At 42.0% G+C, this 22,591-nt stretch overlaps 1 protein-coding gene across 3 annotated transcripts in view; it reads right to left on the bottom strand.

Moving 5' to 3' along the window:
* The window catches only part of IP6K1 (inositol hexakisphosphate kinase 1), a 61,758-nt gene that overhangs the window by 25,471 nt on the left and 13,696 nt on the right, over positions 1-22,591 (bottom strand). Inside the window, exon 1 of one of the 3 annotated variants that reach the window (XM_045079840.1) lies at positions 1,269-1,361. The exons of the other annotated variants lie outside the window; for them this stretch is intronic. The gene's annotated coding sequence lies outside the window, so the exon portion shown is untranslated. Of the gene's footprint in view, positions 1-1,268; positions 1,362-22,591 lie in introns of those variants that run through there. 3 annotated transcript variants of the gene reach the window in all.

Raw genomic sequence — 22,591 nt, 5'->3', positions numbered from 1 at the left:
CATCTTCTAAGCATGAGACAAGAGGGGAAGCTGGCCGGGGTCCCCTGGGAAAAGTCACCTTGCCCTTAAAGAACACAAGAGAGGCATCCATATTCTGTCTGGATGTGTATCTGAGACTACGGTAGCCACCTAGAGACCCTAAAAGATACTAGCCTAAAGACAAGGCCAGGGGTGCCTGGGTGGCTCAGTGGGTGAAAGCCTCTGCCTTCAGCTCAGGTCGTGATCCCAGGGTCCTGGGATTGAGCCCCACATCGGGCTCTCTGCTCAGCAGGGAGCCTGCTTCCTCCTCTCTCTCTGCCTGCCTCTCTGCCTACTTGTGATCTCTGTCAAATAAATAAATAAAATCTTAAAAAAAAAAAGACAAGGCCAACATGCTGAGCATGCAGAACAGGAGGACAGAAATCAGGATCCCTGATGTTGTCACTGAAGTACTGGATATCTTGTTATGTAACAAAAATAAATTTCCCCTTATGCTTTCAGCCAGCCTCATTAGGGTTTTCTGTCACTTGTAGTCAAAACCATCCTAGATGAAGGGACAGAAAAGTATCAAAATCCCCAGATCTCCAGTTAATAGACTTTGCGCATAAAGAGGTAAGTGTTTTCTAACGATAACAAGGAAAACTTCCAACAACTGAAGAACAAGCCCTTCCCTGATGATGAAGGACACACTCTTCTCCCCAAGCTCCAAAAGGAAAAATGCAGCTTTATGATCTTCAAAGTGTCCCCGAAGGCAGACTGTTTGAATTATACCTGGTCCACTAGGGCTGGTACCAAAACACTAGAAAAGAATCTGACAAACAGAAAATTCATTCTTGGGGCACCTGGGTAGCTCAGTGGGTTAAAGCCTCTGCCTTCAGCTCAGGTCATGATCCCAGGGTCCTGGGATCGAGCCCCGCATTGGGCTCTCTGCTCAACAGGGAGACTGCTTCTTCCTCTTTCTCTCTGCCTGCCCCTCCGCCTACTTGTGATCTCTGTTTGTCAAATAAATAAAATAAAATCTTAAAAAAAAAAGAAAGAAAGAAAATTCATTCTTTCATATGTCATCAAGAACCTGCCCAAATATTCAAATAATTAGCTTAGAACTGATTCTACTGTGATTCAACAACAGGCAGACCATAAACAAAGTTTACATTCTGGCCACTTCAGGACCCCACTGATCATTATTTTTCACAAACACATCTAAATACAATGGAGTTGATAAATCCTATTTTCCAGAGTATAACTAATCCTCAAAGATTTTCCCAACTGTCCTCTGCAAGTACACTGACCTGATTTCAAGTAGTTTATGCCATTCAAAACGTCAACAGCTTCTAATCTTCTCCAGACTTAGTATGAAGAAAAACTTCCAAATTCTTTAAAAGCTACAAAGTATCCAAAAAAGTCAGATAATTAAAATCATGATGTTTCACTGCAGTGGGTTAAACGAACAACAACCACCAAAAAAACCCACCAGTACATGTTTCAGCTTTTTTGCTCTGTAAACAACTCCAAAGGCTTCTCTGGGGGAAGCTTTATAAATGGTATGCTTTCCCCTCTGTGGCAATAAATTGAGGTTCTCTATTTGGTTTACAATATAGTGGTGCTTCCTATGCACCTGCTATCTGAAATTCATATTGTTCAAATATGTGTATATATATATATATATATATACACAAAAAAGGTAGGAGCTATGACAATGGGAACAGGAAAAATTTAAAAACGTTTTAATTCCAGTGTAGTTAACATACAGTGTTTATTAGTTTCAGGTGTACAATACAGTGATTTAAGAATTCAAGGGGCGCCTGGGTGGCTCAGTCATTGTGTCTGCCTTCAGCTCAGGTCATGATCCCAGAGTCCTCAGGTTGAGCCCTGCACTGGGCTCTCTGCTCTATGGGAAATCTGCTTCTCCCTCTCCCACTCCCCCTCCTTGTGTTCCCTCTCCTGCTGTGTCTCTGTCAAATACATAAATATCTTTAAAAAATAATAATAATTCTGTACATTACCCAGTGTTCATTGTAATAAATGTAATCTTAACCCTCATCACCTATTTCACCCAACCCCCTACCCACTTCCCCTCTGTAACCATCTGTTTGTTCCCTACAGTTAAGAATCTGGTTTTTGGTTTGTCTCTTTTGTTGTTCATTTGTTAATTTAATTTCTTAAATTGCACATATGAATGAAATCAGACAGTATTTGTCTTCCTCTGACGAGCTTATTTTACTTAACATTATACTCTAGATCCATCTGTGTTGTTGCAAATAGCAAGGTTTCCTTCTAGTTCGTGGCTGAGTAACACTCCACGGTATATACATACTATATCCTCCTTATTCATTCACCTATCGGTAACATTCAGGCCGCTTCCAGCATCTGGCTATTGTAAACAATGCTGAAATAAACACAGGGGTGCATATATCCTTTCGAATTACTGTTTTCATATTCTTTGGGTAAATACCCAATAGGGAATTGAATGATTTCTAGATTGGGACTAATAAATACATATTTTTATAATATTTCTGTTTTTAAAAAGACCAACCAGACAACACCCACTGCAAATGTCACAAGAGCTCATTTAAGGAGGAGAAAAAGTGGGACGCCTGGGTGGCTCAGTGGGTTAAGCCACTGTCTTCGGCTCAGGTCATGATCCCAGGGTCCTGGGATTGAGCCCCAAATCAGGCTCTCTGCTCAGCAGGGAGCCTGCTTCCTCCTCTCTCTCTGCCTGCCTCTCTGCCTGCTTGTCATCTCTCTCTGTCAAATAAATAAATAAAATCTTTAAAAAAAAAAAAAAGGAGAAAAAGTTTAGATATAATAATCTGCGCATTATAAATACCTCACAAATCTATGCACTGAGCTACATTAGGATTTGCAGTCTTTTCTTTCCGTAAAAATCACTTTGCTTTGTAATTAGCACAGCTCAGAGAGAGAAATTCTCCCTTAGTACCAAAAATATTCCTTAATCCCCTGAGCACAACTGCAATTTCTCATTCTGCCATTTCTACATAACATTTGTCCACTCACGGGGCACCTGGCTGGCTCAGTCAGTAGAGAAGCAACTCTTTTTTTTTTAAAGATTGTATTTATTTATTTGACAGACAGAGACCACAAGTAGGCAGAGAGGCAGGCAGAGAGAGAGGAGGAAGCAGGCTCCCTGCTGAGCAGAGCGCCTGATGTGGGGCTTGATCCCAAGACGCTGGGATCATGACCAGAGCCAAAGGCAGAGGCTTAACCCACTGAGCCACCCAGGCGCCCCTAGCGAAGCAACTCTTGGTCTTGGGGTTGTGAGTTCGAGCCCCATACAGGGTGTGGAGGCTACTTCAAAAATAAATTAAAAAAAAAAAAAAAAAGACCAAAACAAAAAAGACTTGTCCACTCTTCTCATGCAGACACACTTGTTTCAGATAAGAGCTAAAGCAGCAGAATCTTCCCTTCCTGTGGAACTTCTAAAGCATGTAAATACTTCAAGGATAAAGAGGAACAAAAGAAAGCGAACAGTCTAAAACCATGCCAAGAGACTAGAAAGAAAAAGGAAATGGCTGGAGCCATTTCTTAGAACCACTGCTAAACTGAACAAGGAAGAATAAACAGAAACAACAACAACAACAACAACCAGGAACCAAGTTTTTCAAAGTTCCCCAAGTTTCTGCAGAAGAGGTAATTAACAAAGGCAATATTTTCAAACCGTTAGGCAAGAATGAGTATCCCAAAGGGGTCTCATTTGAGCACCTGGACAGCAGTCCGATCACCTGCAGCTCTGCTGCACACACCCTCACCCCACTCACAACACAGAGAGCCTTCTCTTCCCCAGTGGTGCATTAGTCACCTGGGAGGCATCTGAAGGAAAGCGATGCCCAGATTTATCCTCTACCCCACTCCAGAATTTGCTGCAGTTAGAAGCCTCTAGAATATTCCATTATAATCTCAGTCCCTCTATAGGCCATGACTTAACTGCATCGCCCAGTCAAGTAGTATGCTGACGCTCCTACCCCTGGCTGTCACTGTCAAAGCCTTCTATATTTTTTTCACAATGCCACTACCTTCAGCATCTCCAACCGCATCAGCCCTCCAAGCTGTTCAGTGTCAATACCACCAAGAGGTCACCACAATATTTTGATCATGCAATGCAACATGGTCACCAGGACTAACATTCTGGGGATGCCAACAGCCAACCTGAGGATCTTCTTGCACAATAAGACCAAGTAATCAGGGCACCTGGGTGGCTCAATCGTTAAGGGCCTGCCTTTGGCTCAGGTCACGACCCCAGGGTCCTGGGATCGAGCCCTCTACTGGCCTCCCTATTCAGCACGAAGCCTGCTTCTCCCTCTCCCACTGTCCCTGCTTGTGTTCCCTCTCTCGCTGTGTCTCTGTCAAATAAATAAAATCTTAAAAAAAAAAAAAAAAGACCAAGTAACCAGGTACGATGAAACCAGCAAGTTAGTAAGTACCTTCTCCTAGTCATGACTAAGGACCTGAGCAATCATAATTATTGTCAGAACATACCAAAGGAACGTTGATGGAAAATAAAGTTTCTAACACACACACTCACACCCCCCCAAAGAAAGCCCTCACCACCTCCAAATATCATCACACTGGGGATTAGGTTTCAACATACGGATCTGGGCAGGCTGGGGGAGAGGGGCATGAACCTTCAGTCTATAACAGAAATCATGATCAGTGTTTAAAGCTCTGCCTCCAGAGGATCTGCTCTCTTTTTCTGGTGAGACGTCGCCATTTCTGTGAGACTTGTATGATTATTTGGTAAGGAAATCTTGTTTTTATGAAAAGGAGCTTGCACTTTTTTCCTATGGAACAGTTGGTAGCACTATGTGTACTAGATTTTAAATGTTTAAAAATAAGAAAATTCCCACTGCAGAAGCCTGATACATTTCAGTATTTAGTAATAAAGCTCCTTTCTTCCTTTTTTAAAGGTTTTTATTTTTAAGTAATCTCTATACCTAATGTGGGGCTGAAACTCACAACCCTGAGAGCAAGAGTCACACGCTCTACCAATTGGGCCAGCCAGGGGCCCCAGTAAAGTTCCTTTCTAATGAACACAATCTCAAATGGAACCAAATCAAGATAATCTAACATTTATGCATTAAAGACCACTGTGTGTTGATTGTCAGGTCTTTTTTTATTAGGTTGTTTGCATTAGGGTCTGAATCAGGCAAAGGGAGAGAGGGGGAAAGTATAGCACCAAGGTAGGCTTTGGTTTGCCAAAACAAAAACTTGGGACAAGATTAAGTTCTGAGTTTTAGCTAAATCATTGTGATTGAAATTATATAATACAGTAGATAACACCTATGCCCTAAATACTGGGTTCTCTTTTGTCTTATAAAAAAAAACTGGACCCTAACCAAAGGACTACTGGCTTGATTTGCAGGGTTGTCAGCGATAGCTACATGTTTTTCCAACACTGTCACCAGCCTTAGGAACAGAGCAGGGGGTAACACTTGGAGGAAAGGAGCAGAAGATAATCTTCACAAACGTGGATGCTGGACTAAGGGGGGCTCAAGTAACTGCAATTTGCTCCATATATTTTGATGACTGATGTTCAGAGAAATAATGTAGTTTGAATCAGTTACTCTGGATCAATGAAGTTTCTATTAAAATGGTTAAACTTCTGTCACTTTATGAATGGACTGCTCTCCTAGAAGTCAAGGGGTTCCACTGCTCTGCCTAGGAGACTATACACGACCAGCTATAGGAGTCTCTGTTTGTCCTTCGTTTGCTGTAAGACACTTTGGTTCCACATTTACTGCATAAAATGAGAAGGATATTCTTAAAAAGAACTTGCTGAGAATGAGCTTTTTCACCAGCAGACAGCAACAAATGAAAATAAATGTAAACTACAAAGATATTAATTACAATAATTAGGTTGACTTTCTGATTATAGACAATAACTCCTTGAACATATAAATTTTCTGATACTGCTGAAATGTGTATATTACAATAACTGTTTTCCTTTTTTATTTCTTTTAAAGATTTTATTTGAGAGTGAGAGAGAGAGAGAAAACGAGCATGCATGAGTCGGGGGAGGGGCAGAGAGAGGAGGAGACTGCCCGCTGAGCAGGGAGCCCGATGCAGAGCTCGATCCCAGGAGCCTGGGACCATGACCTGAGCTGAAGGCAGATGTTTTATCAACTGAGCCATCCAGGCACCCCTCCATTGTAATTTTTTTACAGAATTAAGTATCCCCCGTTTATTAATTTACAAACTATAATAAAATCTGACAGTTATTTCATCTCACTAAGGGCTTTGCTTTAAAAAAGGAAAACAACTGGGGATGCCTGGGTGGCTCAAGGTGGCTCAAGTCGTTAAGCGGCTGTCTTCAGTTCAGGTCATGATCCCAGGGTCCTAGCATCCAGCCCCACATCAGGCTCCCTGCTTGTGCTTGTGAGCGCACTTTCTCTCTCTCCCTAATAAATAAAATCTTTTAAAAACAATTTAAACGGATAACTGTGGTACATTCATATTATGGACTCCCACACAGAAATGAAAAAGTACCAACTACTGCCACACACAATACAAATGAATCTCACAGGCAGGCTATAGCAAGAAAAAATCTAGACACTAAAGAGACTATGTGGTGTGATTCTACTCCCATAAAATTCAAAATGATTATGGAGACCACAACAGTGGTTACTCGGGGAAAATCATAATTAAGAAGGGGTGCAACGGTGGAGGTGACATAGGCAAATACTATAAATATCCAATGAGCTGTGTCCTTGGACTGTGACCTTTACTGTAAGTTAGAGCTTATTTATAAGGGGAAAAAATCAAAGGTATTCTCTTATACCAACAAAAAATTAGAAAATAAAAACTGTTTAAATACATCCCATTCACAACAGCAACCCAAACCATAAATTACCTATAAACCTTTAAAAATTTTATCAAATAATAAAGCTTTACTGAAGGACCTAAAATTAAGAGGCACAATATAAACAGCTTTTCTGTTTGTTTTAATTCAACAACACCGCAAGCCTAGAAAGTGGCAATGAATAAAGGCCCTAGCAAAGAAAGAGAAATTGCAATCAGATATGATCGTGGACAAGGTCAGGACTATTTTAAGAAGCAGTAAGGCACTGTCTCCACAGCAAGAGCAATACCTGCTCCCCAAGTTCAAGAGTCGGGCAGGCAGACACATTTGAAATGCAGATCAGCAGACATGCACTCTAAGAAGCTTGGTTAGAATTTCAAATTCTATGGACAACAAGTTTTTATAGCCTCAGATTAAGCACTTGGGTTTGATATTAATCTTTTTGTAAAGAGAAGCATACCTACTGCCATCACACTGCACAGGCATATTTGCAAATTTCCTCAAAACTGGTTTATTAATCCAGTATTTCTATTACCTCTTCCGAAACTGGGGGCACCTGGCTGACGCAGTCAGTAGAGCATGCAACACCCAGTCTCAGGGTCATCAGTTCAAGACCCACATTGAGCGTGGAGTTTACTTAAAAAAAATTAAAATTTAAAAAAAAAAATTGGGGCGCCTGGGCACTCTGCCTTCGGCTCAGGTCATGATCTCAGGGTCCTGGGATAGAGCCCCGCATCTGACTCTCTGCTCAGCAGAGAGTCTGCTTCCCTCTCTCTCTGCCTGCCTCTCTGCCTGCTTGTGATTTCTCTGTCAAATAAATAAATAAAATCTTAAAAAAAAAAAATTAAAACAGATCCACTTAAGCACTAAAAGCATAATGACAAAGTATCGTGCCCTTCAAAAAATCATATGAAATTTAGGTTTTTAAAAAATTAAACTTGTTAAGTCAGGAATGCTAAGTAAAATGTTGGCAATACCGTATCTCTGGTTTACTCTTTACTCTGATATGATCCACGGGACAAAAGAGCAAAATCATTCTTAATTGAAAAGAACACAGTGGATAAGTCACTCCAACAGAGAACACCACCACACAAAGCTTGGGTTACAGAGCACTGGACTTTGTGAACACTTATTTCTAATGAATTTTTTTTTTAATTTATTTATTCGACAAAGAGAGATCACAAGTAGGCAGAGAGGCAGGCGGGGGGAGGAGGGGGGAGGCAGGCTCCGCACCAAGCAGAGAGCCCAATGTGGGGCTCGATCCCAGGACCCTGGGACCATGACCTGAGCTGAAGGCAGAGGCTTTAACCCACTGAGCCACCCAGGTGCCCCTAACGAATTTAAGAAATAATAAATTGATACGGACTGTGACATGAAAAGATAACAAAATACCCTCAAATTCATGGAGGAAAAAACTGAAGCAGAAAACTAACACAAAAGCACTTTTGTTCTCTAAAGCACAGAACCAAGGGAACCTGCGGATTTCCTAAATTCAAGTCCATTCTTGCTTTTATATATGCCCATAGGTGCTGATACAGATTAGGTATTTGTGACAGAAAGACAACAATCCCCCTTCCCTCAATCCTGGGGACTCTTTCAGGCACTTGCTCACAAAACTCGCCTTTGAGGAGGAAGGAAATATAAGGACTGTTCTCCAGGTACAGGGATCTAACCAGGGACAGGCATGTCAATCCAGAAACCAGAAATCCATGCAGAAGCCTAGAGCAATCTGGGACATTTGAAATAAGAAAGAAATAAAAAAGGTTTAAAGGTATCTATTTTGTTTTGTCCTCAGAGAAGAGATGAAGGATTGTTTAGACTTTTGGGTCCTGTCCCAGGATCAAGGGACACAGTGGCATAGTCCTGAGGACACCAGGCAGACAGCAAACAGGGAGCAAGGAGAAAATGAAACTTGGCAGGAGGCCTGAAATGTGCCAGCCCATCAAGAAACAAGCAGAACAGAATTAATTTAGAACAAAAAGAGAAGAGAGAATCCAGTGATCCCCTTTCCTGTTTTTTACCAGATTTCTAAAGACTAGAAACCCAATACTTACTCAGATATATAGATACGTATTTTCAGTAAAGATCCTTTTAAAAGTGTTGGGATGGCTGGATGGCTCAGTTGGTCAAGCATCTGCCTCTGGCACTGGTCATGATCCCTGCTCAGCAGGGAACCTTCATCTCCCTCTCCTGCTACCCCTTGTTTGTACTCTGTCAAATAAATAAATAAAATCCTAGCGGCTGGGGGGGGGGGAATCCTTTTGTGTCTCAACTATGCTTTCAAAGAGTGGAGGGGGGTGGGTGGTTGAGGACAGAATTTTAAGAACATAGGTCCAAAGTGGTACAGGGGAAATCAAAATGAGAAAACACCAAAAGAAAGAAGAAAGGTGCCTCATCCTTCTCACCTGAAACACGGCCTACTCACAGTTTGTGTGGGATTCTTCTTTAACAAGAAGCTGCAGGAATCCCTCTGCTGGGACTAAATTCTTCAGCTGACCCATATCTAAGCCAGGTAAGTTTCTGCCTCACACATTCACAAGTGAATCTAAACACATTCAAGCCTAGAAAGTGCACATGTAAAAGGATAAGATAAAGTGTTCTAGGGGTGGCTCAGTGGATTAAAGCCTCTGCCTTCGGCTCCAGTCATGATCCCAGGGTCCTGGGATCGAGCACCGCATCGGGCTCTCTGCTTGGCGGGGAGCCTGCTTCCCCCTCTCTCTCTGCCTGCCTCTCTGACTACTTGTGATCTCTCTGTCAAATAAATAAATGGAATCTAAAAAAAAAAAAAAAAAAAAAAAAAAGGAATGAGGAACCTCCTGGACTTATCTCATGCTACTGAGCTCACTGAAGACCCAAAGCTGAAGAGAAGCTTCTGCACAACAGAAAAAAAAAATGCAGAGGGACAGTACCAGGCCTGTTCTCACAATCTTGATTTTTTTTTTTTTAAGATTTTATTTATTTGAGGGGCACCTGGGTGGTTCAGTCTTTAAGCATCTGCCTTTGGCTCAGGTCGTGATCCCAGGGTCCTGGGATCAAACCCCACCACACTGGGCTCCCTGCTCTGTGGGAGGCCTGCTTCTCCTTCTCCAACTCCCCCTGCTTGTGTTCTCTCTCTCACTATGTCTCTGTCAAATAAATAAAATCTTAAAAAAGAAAAAAAAGATTTGATTTATTTGACAGAGAGAGAGAGATCACAGGCAGAGAGGCAGGCAGAGAGAGAGGGGGAAGCAGGCTCCCTGCTGACCAGAGCCCGATGCGGGGCTTGATCCCAGGACCTTGAGATCATGACCTGGGCTGAAGGCAGAGGCTTAACCCACTGAGCCACCCAGGCGCCCCTACAACCTCGATTTTAGATGTGACCAGTAACTCTCTTCTCTCCACCTCCATCCTACTGTAGCTCCGCTGGTGAAGCTGAGCACAGCCGGGGCAAGATGACAGGACTGAGGCAGAGGTGAAGTGAGGTGACTGGAAAATGGATATAGACACCTCTACTTGGGGCTTTCCCTCACAATATCTTTTGAATAAAGTCTGCTCTGTTGCAGAACAGAAACAAAAGAACAATACTTCTTATCACTCACCAGCATTTCAAATAGCTATAACTGGGTTTATAACTGGAGGTCATTCCAGCTACAAATCTGCTACCCTGCACTAGGGATATTCACATGTGTCCTGCGATAAAAGAGGTAAAATGTGGAAATAAAACCTCTTACACCTAGGAGAGGGGAACCCAAAGCTCTGGTCACAGCACTGAGCTTTTTAGATTATTTGGGGGCCTCATTTAGAACCCACCCGCATTAAAAATGATTACCAGCTTCAAACAAGAAACATCTCCAGAGTAAGGAATTATGCAACCATGAAATAGCTCCTGTCTTTCTTGTAGTATCTTACTGATACCACAAATGTGTTAGAACTCCAAAGGGGTTTTAAATCACAGAATTCTGAATGATTTTAAAAGATGCACCAAGAGACAGCATATACCTAAACATCAAGTTATGGCTACAATCCAGAGGCGTGTTTTCTAGTAGTGAAATCACACACTTAAACATTTTGATGCTATACTACTCTACAGATTATCTGAAAATATGATCAAAGAACAGATTACTCAGACATGGACATTGGACTATTTTCAGCTGTAGCTGGGGGAAATGATGAAGGGTCTACCACAGAATAAAGCTCAACTGAGTTTTGCTCTTTTGGGATAATCTGCTGCTATGTACATCCCGCATATGGGCTGTGACCAACTCAGGATGTCTCCCCCAAGGACTAGGTTCTTGGTATCCTATGGTATCCTATGTTCCTGCCTCCTGCAAGACCTCTCCCCCTCAAGGCCAAATAGCATAATTCCTCATACAGTCACACATTCAGAAAACAATATGAGGAGATTTAAGGGCATAAAACTGACAGATCCTCCCTCCATTTAAAACTACATCCTACTGGGGGTGATACAATGACATATCTGAACATCTATTGGGTTATGACTTTATTAGCAGGTACCTACAAGCAGATGAGCAATGTGAAAAGTGAGTGTGGGGAAAGCCTATAAAAAGAGGTAAATGACCTGTTTAATGCCTCACAAAATGCAAGAGTTTGAAAGCTTCACGCGGATTACCATTCCATCTGTCTTCTACCCTCCAGTGAAACACCAGAATGACTACATTTAGAGGCACCTGGGTGGTTCAGTCAGCTGGGCATCCAACTCTTGATTTCAGCTCAGGTCATGATCTCAGGATTGTGAGATCCGAGCCCCATGTGGTGCTCCGTACCAGACATGGAGCCTGCTTAACATTATCTCCCTCTCACCCCACCCAAAATAAAAAGATTCTCCCACTGCCTAATGTGTGCACATGCTCTAAAAAACAGCTTTAAACATCAGAAAATACTTCGAACAACCCCACAGACAGCACACAGTTCCAAATAGAGAGGGATCAACTTTCGTCTACATAAACCCATCAACAATGTCCCAACTTAGGTAAGTGCAGAGATGTCTCCAAAGAAACATCATTCCGTAAGAGTGGGTCCCAAATCTCTCTGTGATTAAAAACTCACAAATTAGGGGCACCTGGGTGGTTCAGTGGATTAAAGCCTCTACCTTTGGCTTGGGTCATGATCTCAGGGTCCTGGGATCAAGCCCTACATTGGGCTCTCTACTTAGCAGGGAGCCTGCTTCCTCCTCTCTCTCTGCCTGCTTCTCTGCCTATTTGTGATCTCTGTCTGTCAAATAAATAAATAAAATCTTAAAAAAAAACCCACAAACTAAAAGTAGAAGGAAATTTCCTCACCAATAAAGGACACTTATGAAAAACTTGAAAAACCTAGGGCTGACATCATAATCAATGTGAAATTTTGAACATTTCCCTCATATAATCAAAATAAGACAAAGATGTCCATTCTCACTATTTCTATTCAACACTTGTAAGCCAGTGCAATAAGAAAAAAGAAATAAAAAGCATAAAGAACAGAAAGGAAGAAATAAGACTTTCTCAATCCATAGATAACCTGATTGTTTACAAAGAAAATACTTAGGAATCTACAAAACTTCTAAAACTAATATGTGAATTTAGCAAAGACAGGATACAAAAAGCCAGTATACATAATTCAATTATATTTTTATATGCTAGCCCCAAAAATTAGAAAACAAAAATTAGGGGCACCTGGATGACTCAATCAGTTACGCGTCCAATTCTTGATTCCAGCTCAGGTCATGATTTCAAGATTGTGAGATCAAGCCCCATGTCAGGCTCTGTGCTAGGTTTGGAGCCTGCTTGGAATTCTCTCTCTCCCTGTCCTTCTGCCCCCTCCCCCACCCCCAGGCCGAAAGGAGAACAAAAATTTAAAAATTCACTGGGTAACTTCATGAAAATGGCAGTGTAGGAAACTCCAGGAACCCACCCTTCCACTAAAACAACTACTGAATTTGGAGGAACGGTCCAAAGTAACTTCTGGAACCCTAGAGTGTAGCTGGAAAACATGCCGCTTCCAAGGTAGAACTTGATGAAGAGGTGAATTCTGGTAAACTTCAGCCTTTTGTGCATCAACTACCCAACTTCCAACCCTAGGGCAAGAAGCAGTGGGAGGGCTGCCCTCATTTCTGGTGAGGCATGCTGAAGGCTAGGATGGTCAATAAAGACCTTGTCCTCCAAATATGTATTCCGATTGATGATGGCTGCTTTTGATCACTGAGGAGCAGGGAGAGGCCGGTAACCGTTGCTTTCAATACTCACAGGCTGAAGCAGCTTCTAGGGACATTTAAGAGAACAGTCCTTGTTTTTACTTTCTTCCCCTTTTGGGAACTTGTCATTTAAGGAAATCTTTATCAGGTCACTGTCTAACTGCAGAGATCATAGAACAGAAATAGACACACATTTCCAGTATTAGTTTGAAAAAGCCACAAATAGAAGTCTCCAACACTCAAGGAGCAAAAATTAGCAATCACTGTGAAGTGGGAGAATCAGATTTGTAAAATTACAACATAATACTCAAGTGTCGGTTTTAATTTAAAAATTACAAGACAAAGAAACAAAATTAATGACTACTCCCAAGAAAAAGAAAAGGATAAAAAAATTCCTGAGGAAGCAAAAACACTGGAATTATTATTATTGATCAAAGACATTAAATAAACGGTCTTAAATACATTCAGTGAACTAAAGGAAACCATGGTCAAAGGGATTCAGGAAAATGATGCATGAACAAAATGAAAATACCAATAAAGAGAGAAATTTTAAAAAGGTCAAAACAAATTCTTCAATATCTCAAAACAGAAAAATATAATAACTGAAATGAAAAACTCACTAATGGGGTTCAACTACAGATTTGAGCAAAAAGAATAAGTATCAGTGAACTTGAACATAAAACAATTGAAATTATTCAACCTGGGAGGCAAAAAAATAAATAAATAAAAAATAATGAAAAGTAAAGAGTCTTTTCTTTGTTTTTATTTTATTTATTTTATTTGAGAGAGAGAGCACAAGCAGGGGGAGGAACAGAGGAAAAGGGAGAAACACACTCCCTTCCCTGCTGAGTATGGAGTCCAACTCAGGAATGCATCCCAGAACCCTGGGATCACAACCTGAGCTGAAGGCAGACGCCGAACCAACTGAGCCACCCATGCACCCCAAAAGTAGAGTCTGAAGGACCTGAGGGACACGACTAAATATAATAATATACGCATTACAGAAAGAAGAGACAAAATCAAGGGCAGAAAAAAAAATTGAAAAAATAGCAGCCAAAAACTTTTCAAACCTGAGAAAAGCCAAGAATATACATGTAAAAGAAGCTAATGAGCCCTTCTTTGAGGATTAACCCAGACACATTATAAAACAAAAACACACGATTAAACCATTGAACCTCAAAGACAAAGAGAATATTTAAAGCAGCAAGAGAGAAGCAACTCCTACTGTACTAGAGATTCTCACTAAGATTAACAGCTGGTTTCTCTCCAGAATCCTCCAGAAGGCAGTGGGATGACATATTTAAAGTCCTGAAAGAAAATACTGTCAACTAAGAATTCTATATCCTGTAAGGCAATAAAAAGAAAACTGAAAAATTCACAAATCTGTGGAAATTAAACAATATACCCTTAACTACTAGGTCAAAGAAATTACAAGGGAAGTTCTTGACAGAGAAAATGAAAATAAATAAATAAATAAATAAAAGGCATTCAAATTAAGAAGAAGTTAACTGTCTATAGAAGACACAATCTTTTATGTAGAAAACCCCCAAGTTACCCAAATACACACAAAACCACTGTTAGAGGTAATAAAAAACATTCAGGAAATTTGCGGGATACAAAATTGCCACACGAAAATCGGCTGCATTTCTATAGGCTAGCAGTGAACAATCTGAAAAGGAAATTAAGAAAACAATCCATTTACAATAGTATCAAAAAGAATGAGGGCGCCTGGGTAGCTCAGCCAGTTAAGCTGCTACCTTCAGTTCCGGTCAGGATCCCAGGATTCTGGGATCAAGCCCCAACTCCAGGCCTGAGTCAGGCTCCCCGCTCAGCAGGGAGTCCTGCTTCATCCTCTCCCTTTGCCCCTCCCCCTGCTTGTACTCGCTTTTTTTCCTTTTTTTTTTTTAATATTTTATTTATTTATTTGACAGAGAGAGATCATAAGCAAGCAGAGAGACAGGCAGAGAGAGAAGGGGAAGCAGGCTCCCCGCCAAGCAGAGAGCCTGATGTGGGCCTGGACCCCAGGACCCTGAGATCACAACCCAAGCGAGCTGAAGGCAGAGGCTTAATCCACTGAGACACCCAGGCGCCCCTGTGTTCACTCTCTTGCTCACTCTTTCTAATAAATAAAATCTTTAAAAAGAAAAGAAAATGGTGAAGAATCAATTTAACTAAGGAGTTGAAAAACTTATATTCTGAAAACTACAGAAGACTTCTAAAGAAATTAAAGACCCGGGACGCCTGGGTGGCTCAGCATCCTGGGATCGAGTCCCACATTGGACTCCTTGCTTGGCAGGGAGCCTGCTTCTCCCTCTTCCTCTGCCTGCTGTTCTGTCTAACTGCCGCTCTGTCTGCCTGTGCTCGCTCTCCTTTCTCCTCTCTCTATGACAAATGAATAAATAAAATCTTTAAAAACAAACAAAAAAAAAGAAATTAAAGACCTAAATAAATGAAAAAACATCGTAAATTGATAAATTGGAAGACTTAATATCATTAAGAAGACAATACTACCCCAAGAGATCTACATGCTGAATGTAATCCCCAACAAAAAACCAATGGCAATTGCTGCAGAAATCTAAAAACGAACAAAATAAATAACCTCTCCAGAAATGTATAGGGAATCTCAAAGGATCCCGAAAAGCCAAAATTCCTAAACAACAAAACTGAAGGAATCACATTTCCTGATTTTAAAACTTACCGCAAAACTACTATAATCCAAAAGAGTGTGGTACAAGCATAGAAAAAGACATATAGAATGCAATAGAATAGGGAGCCTGGAAATAAAACCTTTGCACATACGGTCAAATGATATTCAACCAGGGTGCCAAGACTATTCAGTGGGGAAAGGACAATTTTTTCAACAGGTGGTGCGGGGGAAACTGAACAGCCACATGGAAGAGTAAAGTTGGAGCATTACTTCACATCATATACGAAAATTAACTCAAAATGGATCAAACATCTCAACTTATAAACTTAAATTATAAAACTCTTAGAAGAAAACTCAACAGGGTACTTAGTGACCCTGGATATGACAATGATGGATTTTTATTTTATTGTTTTATTTGACACAGAGAGAGACAGCACGCGAGAGAGGGAGCACAAGCAAGGGAAGTGTGAGAGGGAGAAGCAGGCTTCCAGCTGAGCAGGGAGCCCAATGCGGGGCTCGATCCCAGGACCCTGGGATCGTGACCTGAGCTCAAGGCAGATGCCCAATGGCTGAGCCACCCAGGCGCCCCTGTATTTTTATTTTTAAATAACGATTTTATTTATTTGAGAGAGAGTGAGAGCTAGAGAAAGAGAGAAAGCACACACGGAGAGAGAGAGAAAGAAGCAGACTCTCTGCTGAGCAGGGATTTCCTACGCAGGGCTTGATCCCAGAACCCTGGGATCATGGCCTGAGATGAAGGCAGACCCTTAACTGACTGAGCCACCCAGGCACCCTGACAATGATTTCTTAGCTATGACAACAAAAGTACAGGCCAGAAAAGAAAAAAATAGATAAATCGATTTCATCAAAATTAAAAACTTTGGTGCATCAGGAGCGCCTAGATGGTTAGAAGAACGTGTGACTCGATGTCAGGTTTGTAAGTTTCAGCTGGGTATAGATATTACTTAAAACGGGGGAAAAAAATGTAGGGGCGCCTGGGTGGCTCAGTCATTACCCATCTGCCTTCAGCTCAGGTCATGATCCCACAGTCCCGGGATCAGGTCCTGCATGGGGCTCCCTGCTCGGTGGGAAGCCTGCTTCTCCCTCTTCCACTCTCCCTGCTTGTGTTCCCTCTCTTGCTGTCTCTCTCTCTCTCTGATAAATAAAATCTTTTTAAAAAATTTTTAAAAATAAATGGAGAGGGGCGCCCGGGTGGCTCAGTGGGTTGGAGCCTCTGCCTTCAGCTCGGGTCATGAACCCAGGGTCCTGGCTGGGATGGAGCCCCGCATCAGGCTCTCTGCTCAGCTGGGAGCCTGCATCCCCCTCCTTCTCTCTGCCGGCCTCTCTGCCTACTTGTGATCTCTGTCTGTCAAATAAATACATAAAATCTTTTAAAAAAATAAATGGAGAGAGCAAGTTGTAGTAGTGTTTAAACTTCAAGTGTTTCGACAGTTCTCCCCCCAAATGGCAGAGTCTGCTTTTCTCCTCACCTTGAGAATGGGCTGGACTTAGTGAGTCAGTACTAAGGAACAGAATGTAATATGGCAGAAGTAACAGTCTGGGAATGCCTGGGTGGCTCAGTTGGTTAAGCATCTATCTGCCTTTAGTTCAGGTCATGATCGCAGGGTCCTGGGATCAAACCATACATCCGGCTCCCTGCTCAGCGAGGAGTCTGCTTCTCCTTCTGCCCCTCCCCCTGCTCATGCTTGCATACTCTCTCCCTGAAGCAAATAAATAAACTGTTAAAAAAGGAACAGTCAGCGACTAGGTCAATAAGAGGCATCCTCTTCACTTTGTCTTGAGCCGTTTATTCTGGAGGAGATAACTGCATGTCATGAGGATACTCAGAGAGCCCACATGTCAAGGAACTAAGGCCACCTGCCAAAAGCCATGTAAGTCATCTTGGAAACAGACCCTCCAGCTCTAGGCAAGCCTTCAGATGACTGCAGTCCCAGAAGACATCTTAACTGCAACTTCATGACAGACTGTGAGCCAAGACCACCCAGCTAAGTCACGCCCAAGTTTCTGATCTTCAGAAACTGAGGCAGTGTTTACTGTTAAACTGCTGAGTTTTGGAGTCAATAGATAACAAATACAGAAGTCTTTTTAGCAAATGGTGCTGGTAATGGAACAAGAAGTTATTGATATGGAAGAAAAATTTACCTCAACCCCAATCTTAAAGAATACACAGAAATGAATTACAAGTGGATCAGAGACCCAAATGTAAAAACTAAAACTCTACAACTTCTGGATGAAAACACAGGAGAAATCTCCAACAATGAGAGGTAGTCAAGGGTTCCTCAGACACAACAAAAGGCGATAACCATAAAAGAAAACACTGATAAATCAGACTTTAACAAAACTGAAAACTTCTTATCTTTAAAATATATCTCTAAGAAAATTAAATAGGCAGGCCACCCCAGACTGAAAGAAAATATTCACAAAACATGTACCTGACTGGTATTCTATATAAGCATCTCCTAAACCTCATCTTCTTTTTAAGGATTTTATTTCTTATTTGACAGAGACAGCCAGCCAGAGAGGGAACACAAGCAGCGGGATTGCGGGGCTCAATCCCAGGACCCTGGGATCATGACCTGAGCCAAAGGCAGATTCTTAACAACTGAGCCATCCAAGTACCCCATTAAACCTCACTTTTAAAAACATTTAACAGGTATGACTCTTTGGAGCATCCTTCTATTTGTCAGCTGGAAGCTGCCCTATTCATGAATCACTGAATAAAGCTGATCTGATCTCTTTTAAAAAATAAATAAAAATAAAAACATAACAGCTCCACTTCTTTTTAAACAGGTAAAAGATATGAGCAAGTACCTCACAAAGGAAGCTATACAAATGACCATGAAGTACAAGAAAAAGTTCTCAACATCACTAGTAATCAGGTAAAAGCAAATTAACAGCACAATGAGGTATCACAATACTTTCAGGAATATGGTTAGAATTAAAACCACTGACAACACACTGCATGCTGCTGAAGATATGGAACAATCACAACTCTCAAACATTACTGGTGGAACAGTAAAATGATACAACCATTTTGAAAAAGGTATTAAAAGTTTCTTATAAAATTAGACATACATCTACCCTATGATCCAGCAGTTCTATTCCCTTCTACCTCCCTATTCCCCAAAGAAATGAATGTATATGCCCCCAAGAACACTTGTACAAAATGTTCACAGAAGCTTTACTCATAGGGGCGCCTGGGTGGCTCAGTCAGTTAAGCATCTGCCTTCCACTCAGGTCAAGATCTCCAGGTCCTGGGATCAAGCCCCATGTGGCTCCCTGCTCAGTGGGGAGCCTGCTTCTCCTTCCCCCTCCCTTCGCTTGTAAGCCTTCTCTCTGTCAAATAAATAAAATCTTTAAAAAAGAGGAAAAGTCTTTATTCATAAGTCAAACACTGGAAACTGCCCAGATGTCCATCAACATAACAGTTAAACTGGAATGTTATGCAATGAAATACAAAGAAATGAAATAAAAAGGTATGAACTACTGATACAAACAACAGCATGAATAAATTCCCAAAACATTAAAATGTGTGAAAGAAGCTCTACACAAGAGTATGATATCTTGGGGCGCCTGGGTGGCTCAGTGGGTTAAGCCGCTGCCTTCGGCTCAGGTCATGATCCCAGGGTCCTGGGATCGAGCCCCGCATCGGGCTCTTTGCTCAACAGGGAGCCTGCTTCCTCCCCTCTCTCTCTGCCTGCCTCTCTGCCTACTTGTGATCTCTGTCTGTCTAATAAAATAAATAAAATCTTTTAAAAAAAAAAAAAAAAGAGTATGATATCTTTTAGTATTATTTAGTACACAAGAGTATTATTCCATATAATATTCTTCTTCTTTTTTTTTTTAAAGTAGGCTCCAAACCCAGCATGGACCCCAACACGAGGGCTTGAACTCACAATCTTAAGCCAGGTGCCCCAGTATTATTTCATTTATATGAAATTCTAACTGGTCAACTAATCCATGATGAAAAAATTCAAAGCAGAAGTTGTCTCTGGCTGGAACAGAAGAGCATTTCAAATTAATACCCGTATTAAAACAGATACAAAACACAGGTGGTAGCAATCTGGGTCGTGATCTGGTCCTGGGATCCAGTCCGGCATCAGGCTTCTTGCTCAGCTGGGAGACTGTTTCTCTCTCTCTCACCCTCTGCCCCTTCCCACTGCTTGTCTTCTTTCTCTCAAGCTCTCTCGTAAATGAATAAATATTTTTTTAAAACTTTAAAAATTATTAACAGCTTATCTGTATAACTCTGACAAACAGCAGCTTACCAGTTATCAATGTATTATCTCTTGGCTCTAAACCCAGCTCTGCAAAAATGGAGCTGGGCCCATTAAATATTTTTCCTTTGCCAGCTGTATTTAGCTTTGTTGGAAGACAACAGAAAGATTCTGCAAAAAGGAAGAGGCTTTGGGGCACCTAGGAGGCTAAGCTGCTTAAGCATCAGACTCCTGACTGATTTCAGCTTAGGCTGTGATCTCATAGTTGTGGGATGGAGCCCAGAGTCAGGCTCTGTGCTCAGCATGAAATCTGCTTAAAATTCTCTCTCCCTCTGCCTCTGCCCCTCCACTCACTCATGAGCTCTTTCTCAAAGTAAGTAAATGAAATCTTCAAAAAACAAGGAAAGAGAGACAAACGAAAAGGCTTCTTTTTCCCCCTGAGTCTAGTAGCTCCTCTTACCAGCCCCGGCACCCAGTGAGCTGCCCTCAGTGCCTAGCCGCTGGTGGGTGGCTGACTCCCACACTGCATCATGGTCAGCAGTACACAGGGGCCAGCAGCATCCCCTGACACCTCACTCAAGCAGTTTTGTGGCAGAGTGCTTCCAGCAAGACTTCGCTCCATAAATGCCTTTCTCCAATATCCTAGAAGACAGACTCCCAGCATGTTCTCCCAGTGTGGAACCACGATGACTTTCTCTGACATCCAGTTAGGCACGACCACCCCCTTTTCCCCAAGACATGGATCTCGGCCCTGGGCTTCCTCAAGCGCTCCGTATCAGCCCTAGGGCTAACAGCTGCTCCTACATATGCTATTCCTGTATAACTTAGAGTTCTCTCTACTTTTTACTAGCCAATCTCTCATTACTCCAATCCCATTACAGTTTTAACAATTCTTGTATTAAACTTTACCTGTTCCGAGGTGGCAGGGTGGCTCAGTTAGTTAAACATCCAACTTTTGGTTTTGGCTCAGGTCAGGATCACCTGGTCGTGAAGCTGCTCCACACACAGCAGAGTCTGCTTCCCCTCCCCCTGCCTGTGCAAATGCCCACTCTCTCTCCCTGTCTCTCTCTCTCTCAGCAAATAAATATTTAAACATTACCTGTTCAAATTCCTATGTGGTTTTTGCCTCCCAAATGGACACCGACAGTTGTTCCAACGAGTTGAAAAGGCTAAGTAGCGCAGACTCAAAGTGAGAAATTTTATTACTTACAAAATCCACACAGCTCTGCTTTATTCACAATTCTCCCAATAAAAACTAATACAATACTGTAAACAGCCAAGTTCACATGCTGAAGGGTCCAAGCAGCCCTGCCTGATATGCTCTGCTTTGGGAAGTTACTCATAATACCTGGCTCCCTGAGGCCAAAGACAGCTTTCTTTGGAGACACTCATGAAATAGCTAACACAACCACATGTTTTATAATAGATCTTCCCAAACACAATAGAAACTACTTAGCATTCATTCTATGTTTTATGCTAAAGAAATCACTTGAACTTTCAGGCAGCATATAAAAAACCAAAACAGCCTATGCACATCATGTGCTTGCCTAAAGTATCTAGTGTGCTACTTGGCCCTGACCCATTCAGCATCCTCCGGCTGAGCAGAATCTTACGTATTTTTTTTTTCAAGATTTTCTTTATTCATTTGAGAGGGAGAGAGAGAACAGAGGGAGAGTAAGATGGAGAGGCAGACTCCCTGCTGAGCAGGGAGCTGAACTCAATCCCAGAGCTCCAGGATCATGACTGAAGCCGAAGGCAGATGCTTAACCCACTGAGCCACCCAGGAGCCCCCGAGCAGAATCTTTATAAATAAATTTCAAAATACTCTCCACTAAATCAAGTTTGTGACCAAACAGCAACTACAAAGTCTCCAAATCAATCAGGAACCACTAATATAAAATCTGCAAAAAACTTTTAAAAATATATAATCAAGTATGTATGTTAAGACCCTACAGGGACGCCTGGGTGGCTCAGTTGGTTAGACGACTGCCTTCGGCTCAGGTCATGATCCTGGAGTCCCGGGATCGAGTTCCGCATCGGACTCCCAGCTCCATGGGGAGTCTGCTTCTCTCTCTGACCTTCTCCTCGTTCATGCTCTCTCTCACTATCTCTCTCTTAAGTAAATAAATAAAATCTTTAAAAAAAAAAAAAAAAAAGACCCTGCAGAACAAATATTGTACTAAGACAAACACAGTTTCTATCTTCAGAAAAATGAAAGCGAGGATGGAGGGCATCCTCCCCACACTCTAAAAAATGTCTACGATCCTATAGCTATCTCATCTGTGGAAAGCATAGTATCCTGGAAACCTTCATAATATTTTCAAGTATGGGAATATAATTGTGGAGGGTTTCAAATCCCCCCCCCAAACCAGCATCAAAATGCATAGTCAGGGATACCTGGGTGGCTCAGTCATTAAGCGTCTGCCTTCAGCTCAGGTCATGATCCCACGGTCCTGGGATTGAGCCCCACATCGGGCTCCCTACTCAGCAGGAAGCCTGCTTCTCCCTTTCCCACTCCCCCTGCTTGTGTTCCCTCTCTTACCGTCTCTCTCTCTCTGTCAAACAATAAAATCTTAAAAATATATCAGGACGCCTGGGTGGCTCAGTTGGTTAAGCAGCTGCCTTCGGCTCAGGTCATGATCCCAGCGTCCTGGGATCGAGTCCTACATCGGGCTCCTTGCTTCGCAGGGAGCCTGCTTCTCCCTCTGACTCTGCCTTCCACTCTGTCTGCCTGTGCTCGCTCT

Source organism: Mustela putorius, unplaced genomic scaffold (genome assembly GCF_011764305.1).
Source record: "Mustela putorius furo isolate JIRA1106 unplaced genomic scaffold, ASM1176430v1.1 tig00000095_pilon_pilon_pilon, whole genome shotgun sequence".
Lineage (NCBI taxonomy): Eukaryota > Metazoa > Chordata > Mammalia > Carnivora > Mustelidae > Mustela > Mustela putorius.
Note: the sequence above shows the minus strand (reverse complement) of the source record. Positions and strands in the feature narration are given on the sequence as shown.